At 32.2% G+C, this 11,005-nt stretch overlaps 1 pseudogene; it reads left to right on the plus strand.

The window, feature by feature from the left end:
- Positions 1-2,409: 2,409 nt before the first annotated feature.
- Positions 2,410-8,879, plus strand: LOC114182973 (annotated as a pseudogene).
- Positions 8,880-11,005: the final 2,126 nt, after the last annotated feature.

Below are 11,005 nucleotides of genomic sequence, written 5' to 3' on the forward strand. Positions count from 1 at the left end.
GGGTTGATTTGGAAAATTAATACAAATATTAATTGGTGATAATTTATCATATATCTTTAAGTAATTAATTAATTTAATTATATTAGATATTGATATTATCAACCAATTATATTTGTCAAATAGTCTATATCTCTCCAAGTATTTTTAAATATTTATATTTATTTTTATTTCAAAAGATATTTGAGAGATTTTAGCAACAGAAAAGCCCAGTCCAATTCCTATATATAGAGACCAAGGGAGAAGTAGAAAACAAGCTCGGGACTTCGGAGTTTTGGAACCCTTAGGGGTACCTAATTTCGTTTCCTTTCTCTCTCTTTTCTTCTCTCTATTCTTCTTTTTGTTTTGTATTCCATGAATTACTAAACTTCTTGGGTTGATTCCATTGTAATTTCATTATGGATTTTGAGGTTAGAATGAATTAATTTCTTTGTTCTTTTTATTATTGTTGAGGTTTTAATTTATCTATGTCTTTTATCTTTGAATCACGTAAAAAGTAATGATTTTAAATCTATATGCATGTTGATCATATGAGTTCAAAGGTTTTTAAATTTAATTGAGACTTTACTTTGATTTTATTTAGAAACTTTCATGTGATTGAATGAGTTTTTACCAATAATTGAGACTTTACTTTGGTTATAGGTATTTACTCTAACAAAAATTAATTAAGACTTTACTTTGATTAATTAAGCTTTTTATTTGGTGAGAAGATAAAAGAATAGACATGATTAGGCATAGTAAATTTGATTGAGAATGTACTTTGGTTGAATTTACTATGGATAATCTAAAAGTTCTCACTTTTAATTGAGACTGTACTTTGGTTAAAAGTGAGAACACCAACAAATTAATTGAGACTTTACATTGATTAATTTGTAAATCTACAACAATAATTAATTGAGCAATAATCTTTAGATAACCGATGATGAATCTATTTTGAAAAAGCAATGGAATCAATCTATCTTCTTTATTATTGTTTTTATTTCTTTTTATCTTTTAAATTTTATTTCTATCTTTGTTTATCTTAATCCCCTATTTTTTTTTATCTTATTTGACTAACTCTTGTATAGTTTTATAAGAACTAATTTGTTAAAAATCAATTACGTGTTCGTTGGGAGATGACTTTGGGTTACTTTACCCTTACTATTTTGTTGACTAGTTTCTTAACAATACTGAAGTTGTTATAGATAAGTAGTATTAATTTGATCGCGTCAACGACAGCGTTATCAAGATCATAACCAAGTTAAAGCATGGAACTAATTTGCCAATATCACCCAAAATCCAAGTATAAAATTTGGTAGCATAACACCTTGTAAAAATGGCCAAATGGATTCACCAAGCAACACATTAGCTCTCGGCCAAACTGTTTTTGGTCATGAAAATAATTTTTCTTTTCAAAACTGGGTACTTAAGATGATGAGAAGGATATTTTAGGGTGTCTTGAACACTTAGTTCCTTAAAAATTAGGTCAAAATCAATTTCAAGGAGCATGCAACAACAAAAGGCATAGATCTCATGCAATAGCTCAAATACTTAGAAACAAGAACAAGAAAACTCAAAGAAGCATATGACAAGAGACTCGAGCAAAAGTTAGACACATTTAAAGACTCAACATGACATACACAAAGACACAAACATGTAGCTATCATGCATTTAAACTCGTGGATTTGAGGCTCAAAGACTAAGCATCAAAAGACATATTATCCAACCACATTTAGGAGCAAAAGAGTCACAAAACCGAAGCCAAAATTGCCACAACATAACCTGAAAACGTTGTTTTTCGTATTCTCGGCAGCTCTGACCTTTGCTCACTCATTTGATCATAACTCTCTCCACAGAACTCCAAATGCATTAATTCTTTTTTTTTTGGAAACTAGACTCACTGAGCTTTCTTTTGATATAAAGAACATTACTTTTGGACCACTGAGCTAGCTGCAGTATTTTTTTCAAAAACGCACACGTTGCTGCCAGCACTGTTTTTATGTGGATCATTCAAAGATAGCTACACAAGACAAGGTTAGAACATGAAAACACCATATACAAGGACAACCAAAGCTCTAGATACCAAATGATGAAGGATTATCTTGTTTTCTTTTAAGATTATTGAATATGGTGTGAGTTGATTAAGAAAGGTAAATGAAATCCCCATTGGACATTAAGATAGCAAGCTATCTAGATGTGAAGGTTCCTTTCACAAAGCTCAAGAGAAGAAGATGATGGATTGATTCAAAACAAAAAGGAAATGGAAACACTACAAAAAAATTACTATTTAGTGGGAGTTAATTTATGGAGGTTATAAAAATCCTCCACAAAATAATAATATTTAAAATGGTTGTATTAAGTTGTCAAAGTGTTAAGATTAGTGGAGATTTTAATTGTTTTTTGAAGAGTTTTATGACCTCCGTAAATTTCTACACCTTTAACTCCCCTAATTTTGTAACCTTTCCCTCTAGAGTTTTACATTCTCGCTCTCAAGGGTTTTCCACACATTTCCAAACCCACATTTTCGTTTTTCTTCAGAATGCTCCATCAAGCTCGATTTGGATTCATCAAACCAGCGTTCATCTTCTCATCTCTGTCCAAGGTTTTACACTCACTCTCCTCATGCATTTTTTCCCAAATTTTCAAACATTAGCATTTTCGTTTTTGTTCAGAAAGCTCCGTCTTCAAATTGGCGTTCTGAAAGCTCGTTCTGGAAGTTCAATTTTGATCCATCAAACCGGCGTTTATCTTCGTCCTCGCTCGTCCACCAGTGCTTGTCCTCTCCGTCATCGATCAGTGCTCGTTGGTCGTTGCTCGTCTCTCAGTGATCGTCTCTTAGTGAGTGTGGGTTTGACCCTAATTTTTTAACCCTCTTTGATATGCAGAGAGATGTTTAGAGCATTTTTTAACCCTAATTTTTTATAAATTTTTTGCTATCGGAGAAGTTATTGTTGTCTTTTGGGTGTGCTTTGTTTTGGAAGAAAAAAATCACTTCTACTTGAACATTCATCAGTTTAACAATCATCTTCTTACATTGGAATGACACAAGCTGATATATTCAATCGACAATATACTGGTTGGAATACAAGTGCTCTGCAGGTTTTGGAAAAATTGTTTCCCAAGGTATTCATCTTCACAACGCTTTTTGTTCAATACAAAAATCTCCCCTTTGTTCGTTGTATTTAGAAAATTGCTTTGATATGATTGGAAGATGATTATGATATTTAATAATGCTAAATTTAGAACAGTGAAGTTTTGAATTATAACAATTGGTAGCAAGTACTATGTGACTACTCTTATCCTTACTAAGACTCTGTTAACTTGCATTCCTCTTCAAAAGGCTAGGGTAAATACTATTAATTGTCCCTTTTTAAGAATTTATAATCGTTAGTTTGATTAACTTATTAGCTCACTTGATCAAAAGAAGTTTTAGCTAATGTGCTTCTAATGTTTATAGATTGAATTCACTGCATTGTCTTTAAAGGTTTAGTTTAACCCAATTTGTAATCTGTCTATGAAAATGTGTTAAATGTGTTAACTCAATTCACTGCATTGAATTCACTGCGTGTATGTGGAAGGGTATATAGTGATTTGTTAAAGTGTTTATGGTCTCTGGAATTGGTGTAATAGAATTTTACTTGAATAAGTGCATGAGCAGTTTGACTAAAAAAGGTTTGGTTTTACTCCATGGCATACCTAAAGGGTGTAATGTTTCTTGTGATAGTATATCTAATAAGAGTGTTTTTCAGAATAACTGGTAGGAAAAACTTGCATTCAAAGCATTTATTTAAGTGTCTTTATCGATATTTATTATTGGTTGAATCATTAAAGTTTATTGTAATGTATTTATCAGTACAATTTTGAAGTAGCAAAACATCCAAACTCATAATTTTGGACATTGATGTATGCAATCATTGATGGAAAAAGTTCATGCTTTGATAATCATGGACATACACATAGCTATTTCAAATGTATATTTAAAAGTTAATTGAATCACTTTGAAGTTGTAAGTTTGGTTTGTGAATAATAGTAAGAATTGTTCCTGTAATTTCTTAAGTGTGAATAAGGTGTTGTCTCATGTGCTGATATCTTGCCCATTGCTTCTCGTAATTCTGTTGTCTTGGTGAGTTTATAATAATAGTCTAAGGAACAACACTATTTTACACTATTATTCAACTATGTTATAGATATCATGCTAACTCAATATCTATTTGTTATGTGATTTGTATGGTGCAACTTGAGGGCCATTTTGGAAAGTGAAGGTTGGGAAAAGGATTCTAGAACAACAAATTTCACTACTACCAACACTGGTGTTATTCCACCTTCTACTTTCTACTAAAGACACGGTTGCCTTATCTAGTATTTTTTTTCTTGCTCTAGTATGTTAGTTTCTCCACCCTTCCTCTTCTGGAGAGACACATTCTCCTAATTCAATTCATTTCAGGATGTGATATTTATAAACAACTACATGCATTGAAGGTAAAAGTCTTTTTTCCTATAACTTAAAAGTCATGTCATGTAAATAATGATGCAATTAAGCATTAAGAAAGAGACATGTAACCTACGGAGAATCATTCATGATCTTTCAATGACCCAATACTTTATACTATCCATATTTAAACTATATTTTTGCATGTATTTTAATAGAGAAAAAACCACTACAGCTGCTACCATATTATATTAGATAGTAGGATGGTATATACTTTTAAACTCGTATGTAAAGGTTTTACTGTTGAAAAGTTTAAAGTTTAATAAGCTTTACTTAAGGAGATGTTATAATATATTAAAATTCCAAACAATATTCTGTTTATATCTTATAGTAATCTGGAATATGTTGGATTATCTTTTAGGATTACTTTCAATATTTTCTAATATTTCAAGATTTACTACTTTCTTTAATTATGATTATATCTTTAATTATGATTATATCTTATATAGCCAAGGGTTTACTGTTGGAAAGTTTAAAGTTTAATAAGCTTTAATTATTTCAAAATTTCTTTTTTAGGATTGTAGAAGGCTTCCCGGTTTCTCCCCATCTAAGGTATTGGATTCTGGTGTTGGGATTGGTTCAACTTTCTGGTATTATATTCTTGAACTTTGTTATGGTGAATGTTGTATAAAAAAATTTAGTTATTTATATCAAGAAGTGTCGTTATTTTTTTTTTGGTTATATGTATGTATTTGAATTCCATTTTTGCAGATCGTCAAGTGGGATCCATTGCTTCACTGGGTGGAGACAAAATTTGGCTTTAAGCCTATTGTCCATTATCTACGAATTATGTGCATAGATAATAACTATAATGACTTTGGAGGAAAGAAACAATATTTGAGTGGGCACAGAGTGACTAATTTATTTGAATCATGTAGATGCCTTGATGAGTTGAGGTTGTACTAAAGAATTAATATACTTAAGTTGAAATTTCATAGGCTTTAGATTGTTACCATCCCACAAGAGTTCTTTCTCCAAGTCTTTTATCTATAGGTCTCATTCCTGTTATTAGCTGTAGTAGAACCACCCCAAAGGAATACACATATGTTTTAACTGACACTTTGCCAAATTCTGCATATTTTGGTGTCATCTCCACCCACTATAGTTTTAAGATACTGGAACCAACCACCTGGGGTTAAAAAGAGATTGAGCATTTAATATATCTCCTTTATTTTACTTTTCTTCATTTGGCAAAGGGATGATTATGCTCTTTCTATTTTTGTTAATATTTGGTATTAAGTAAGCTTCCGTTGCCATTGAATCAATTTGACAGATTCCTTTTACATCTACTCATAGTTAGGATAATTTCTTTTAATGGTTTGAAGGGAATCAGTTTTTCACATCTAGTAAATTTTGTATTAGCATATTTTAGTATGAAATGTTGTTCCATGCAGGTTAACAATGCAGGAATTGGTGGAGTTGTAATTAAGACAGTGATTTAATCAGTACAGTAATCCTGAATCGTGGGGTAAGACTCTACTCGTGTTGTGAAATCTAATTAATAGATATGGAAAGTTGTCTAAAAGGGGCCTAAAGTTTGAAACTTTTCATGACCATTTGAAATTCTAGATCCCATCCCATGTCAAATATTGAAATAGTAAAAGCAGAGCTTATAAAGGCTTGTGAAATTCTCATATCATGAACTTGCATTTGTTGTTAAGCCCAACACAGTTAAGGAATTATGAAAGCATTTTCACAATAGTTAAGTTTTTTGGAATTGGCTCTTCTTTTGGAATGTTATTGAGTGGTCCTTTTTTCTTGTTATTATCAAAACGTTCAATAGATCTTTTGGATGTATGAAGAACTTGAGTAGTTATGTGTTATTAGAAGATTTGTAAACAGAAACTGAATTACCATGTTTTTAGGTGGTACCAGATGAGCAAGAAACAAAGACAGTGACTCAAACATACGAGTTAGCTAAAGAATGCTTGCAAATAAATTACTATGGCACTAAAATAACTGTAGAATCACTCATGCCCCTCCTCCAATTATCTGATTCACCAACAATTGTGAATCTATCGTCCTTTATTGGGCAGTTAGAGGTAGGCACCAATTTCTTGTGCCAATAAATTCTTTTCCTATTTTTTTGGATAAACTCCATCTAATTGTGCCAATAACTTCCTCTCTTTTGAATACTTAATTAATAGCCAATCCATATGTTATGCAATCTAACCTTGAGTTTATTCAAAACTTTCCTATAACAGATATTAGTTTATTATTGCATCTCGTTTCCTTTAATTTTCTTAAGGTCTTGTTGTTTAATCATGTCAAATTCAGAGTTTCCCTAAGGAATCATGGGCAAGAGGAGTGTTGAGTGATGTTGATAACCTAACAGAAGAGAAAGTGGATGAAATAGTGAAGAAGTTTCTAAGTGATTTCAAAGAAGGTTCATTAGAGAGTAAAGGGTGGCCTAGGTATCTAGGTGCCTATATAGTGTCAAAAACAGCTCTTTGCTAAACAACCTGGTGGGACACATCTGGCATTCCTCAGTTCTTGTTCCATATCATGGATGGTTGGTCCCTAGCATCTCTTTTCTTGTTCATTTGCCCTTCTATTGAAAGTTCTTTAAGATTTTATAGCATGCCCATTTCCACTACAAGAAAATTGTTGATTATAACTTCTTCTAATAGTTGCCTAACAACCAAAGTTGGTTTTAGAGTTGTTAACCGAAATTAAAAAAGTGAAGATGTTTCTGACACATGTTTTGGGCTTGGTGAAACAATTTTAGTGCTGACAACTTTAGATTATCAAACTGAAATTAGTGACAGTATTAAAACATCTAAAATTAACAAAGTTAGTTGAACACTGATAGCAGAAAGTATTAAAAAAGTTAAGTTTAAGGATCTAAGTTCAAGGTTGTTTAAAAATTACAGGGTTGGGGGACGTAAGTTATTGTGGAGGTTGCAACATCAGGTTAGGAAATATGTACTCGGCTAATATATATATATAACTAAGAACACGTAAAACTAAGAACACGTAAGACTAACTAGTTTTATGAACACGTAAGACTAACTAGTTTTATAAATTAGACATTCCTAGGGTCAATTTTCTATACCTTATAATAAACTTGAAATTAATAATTTAGATGTTTGAGCTTTTGGATGTTTTAAAGCACTAAAAAATTGTATTTTATGATGTTGAGAAAAGTTGGAAAGGAGAAAGAATTGGTGAAAGAAAAGATTCAAAAGTGTGATGTAAAAATTAGATTAGTTGTAACAGGACACTTGTGGCCTTGTTTTTAGAGGTGATTTGTTATTGGTAAGTACTAGAGAGAAACACAAGGGAAAGAGTGAATGATCCAAAACATGTTTGGTGGAACTAACATTAAAATAATGATGGAAGCAAACTACACCAAAATGGGGCTCTGCTAAAATATAGTGAAAAGAGAGGGATTTCATAATTAAGATGCCACACTAGCTTTAGTTAATTACTGTTAACTGGTGGTGATATTTGTTAGTATGATTATTTTTTTCTGATCATAGGTTGTACTATATAAAGCTGAATTCTATACTAATGATGGTGGAAACCTTTTGGAGCAAATTAAAATTGCTTCTTAAATAGGTTGCCTAACATAGTTTCTGTATTGGTGGTGGACTCTGCAGACTCCGCAGACTGTGAATTGACTCATCACCTAATCTCAACTAACATCCTAAATTTCCCTTTAGAGCATATTCTGTAATCTGTATTCAATTCTTTGTCATTATGCATTGGGCATTGGCCTTTCAGTTACTTCTTCAAATAATTTCAAATATTGCTAATTCTTGGGACAGTTATGTTGGTTTGGATTGGTTTGGTTAGATGAAAAGTTTGGACATTTGATGTTTTACTAGCTGGTTGGTGGTAATCTTTTTTTATTAACTGGTAGTAGCATAAATTTCAGTTATGGGTTCTTGATAGAAAATTGCACTAATCTCCCATACTTTGTATCTAGAACCATTTGTAATGCTTTGTAAATAAAAGTAAGGTAGATGTATGAAATTCATTTGTCTAAATAATCAGGACTTCCATGGAGCTTGTCTTAGTTACTTCCTTCAGAATAATTAGTAATATGAAGTTCATGTGATTTTCCTTAGCTTTCTGACGTTTTGAAAATTTATAACACGAAATTTTACATGTTTTCAAAAGACTCTTTTAATATGAAATCTGAAAATTATGTACCTAGGATAAGCCTCATAATTGATTTAAACTAAATTCTGATGCCATGGACTTTTTGGTTGCATGCAGGAGCTTGAAGAGGATGTTTTTGATATTCTTGCCTTATGGGCTACTCTATTTTCTGAGACTCTAGAAAATGAAATTAAGAAAACTGCTGAATTGTTGTCAAGGATTTAGTAAGTACATTTTAACAGTATCCTGTATCTTTGTTGTGATCAAACTTTTATATAATTATCTTTACCTTTTTTTATTAATTGAATTTTTTATCCCTCTTATTTTTATTAGATTCTCTAAAATATAGAGATCAGTAAACTTGTTATCTTATGAGGTAAACCACGATTTTCACAATCATGAATATTGACTAACTTGGACTTGTTAAGTAAATTGTTTTGGTAAAGATGATAATTTTTTTATGTGAATGACCCCTTGACTTGGTTGTCCTTTTTTATTGTTTTAAATGTTTTGCACCTTGTGTTTGTTTTAGGTTGTAAACATTTTGAGCAAATTTCTTTGTCTAATTATCTTTCTTTTTACCATATATTATGTTATTATGATAAAGGAGAAAAATGTGGAAGTATTTACTGCAATTTTTCATTGAACAAAGTAAAGGAAAGGGAGTAGGTATCCGGGATCCAAGTTCTTATATCATTTAAATTTCAAAAAGTTCATGTTGTTTTCTAATTACAAACAAAATATTGTTTTTTTATGAGATTTGAATAATGCAAGAAAAATACAGTAATAAATTCACAAATTAAATAATACAAACGGAACAGGTTAAAAAAAATTTACAGTATAATCCTCAAATTGAGGAGGGTAAAAAATGAAAAATAGAAATTTTGGAATCAAATAGGTTTATGGAAATAGAGGAGGTTTTAAACCTCCATAAAATAATAGTCATGAATAGGAGAGGTTATAACCCTCCATTAAAAAACTTCCACAATATAAACCTGGTACCAGGGGTTATAGAAAACCTCCACAAAAAACTTGTGGGGAACCTAACTGTGGAGGTTTGAAAAACCCTTGCAAATTATTTTGTGGAGGGTAAAAACCCCCGCTAAACAAAATTAAAACCTCCGCAATTTAGCTTTTTTTTTGTAGTGAAAGCACATAAACCATAGAAAACCAAGAACAATTAAAGGAAGAAGAAAACATAAAATGGATAGGAAAGAAGTGGTAAAAATGTGAGAAGCACGCCACTACAAGACTAGGCTAGAAGCCATGGCAACCTTGAAGATGAGTGGATGTGTGCCGCCACTTGTTATGCAAGATAAGGCTTAAAAGTATTCACTCCCTAGGGAGGAAACTCTCACAAATGGTTGAGACACAAGAGTGTTTTTACTTCAAAATGTTCAATCCTTTTACATGTCTAGGAGCACCCCTTATATAGAAGAGTTTAAGGGCCTCTAAGCAAATAAAAGATACCTAAGGATGTCTCTACAAAAATCTAACCCTAGCTTCTAGAAACTAGGTCAAATAAGGTTACAAAAATGAGAGACAAAAGACCTAACTATGGTGTGTGCAAGGCTAATTTCGTTCTAGCATAAAAGGAGACAAAGAATGTGTCTCATATGTCTCCAAAAAGTGGCCAAAGTGTGCTAAAAACAAAGGAGACCAAAGGTACATAGGTACACTTGCTTCATGCCTTTTACTTTATGCTTTATGCCTTTGTTTTACTCTCTCCTCCACATCATTTATGCTCCCCAATCACCATGTGCCACTTAGTATTGCTTTCTTACTCCTAATTAACCTACAAAGCAAATAAACATAGATTAGCATGTTGGCTTAAGTCAAGTCAACTATAGTTAACAAGTCAAACCTAGTCAAAGGTCAACAAGTCAACTAAAGTTTATTCAACTAAGTCAACTTTGGGAATCAAAAATAACAAACACAAATTAAAGGGATGAAGGATTAGTGAACTTCCTTTCTAAACATGCTTAGTCTTCTTAAGCATGTGCCTCCATCCTTGGTTGGGGTCAATCCTTCATTATACCTTGGCTATATCTAGTGACTTTTTGAGCTCAGTTAAGGAGAGACAGTTGTTGGATGCCAGTCTGAATAGAGTTAGGGAACAGTTTGGGTCAGATGAGGCTAGGGACTTTGCCTTGGATGATGATAGCATATTGAGATTTCAAGGTAGGATTTGTGTACCTAATGATACAGAGGTGAAGAAGTTAATCCTTGAGGAAGGACATAAAATTCGTCTTATTCTGCACCCCAGCATGACTAAGATGTACCAGGATCTCAAGGAAACCTTCTGGTGGCAGGGGATGAAGAAAGATGTGGCTCAATTCGTATTAGCCTGTTTAACCTGTCAGAAGGCGAAGGTGGAGCATTAGAGACCCGGTGGGAATCTACAGCCCTTGGAAATACCAGTGTGGAAATGGG

Source organism: Vigna unguiculata, chromosome 5 (assembly GCF_004118075.2).
Source record: "Vigna unguiculata cultivar IT97K-499-35 chromosome 5, ASM411807v1, whole genome shotgun sequence".
In the NCBI taxonomy this organism is placed as follows: domain Eukaryota; kingdom Viridiplantae; phylum Streptophyta; class Magnoliopsida; order Fabales; family Fabaceae; genus Vigna; species Vigna unguiculata.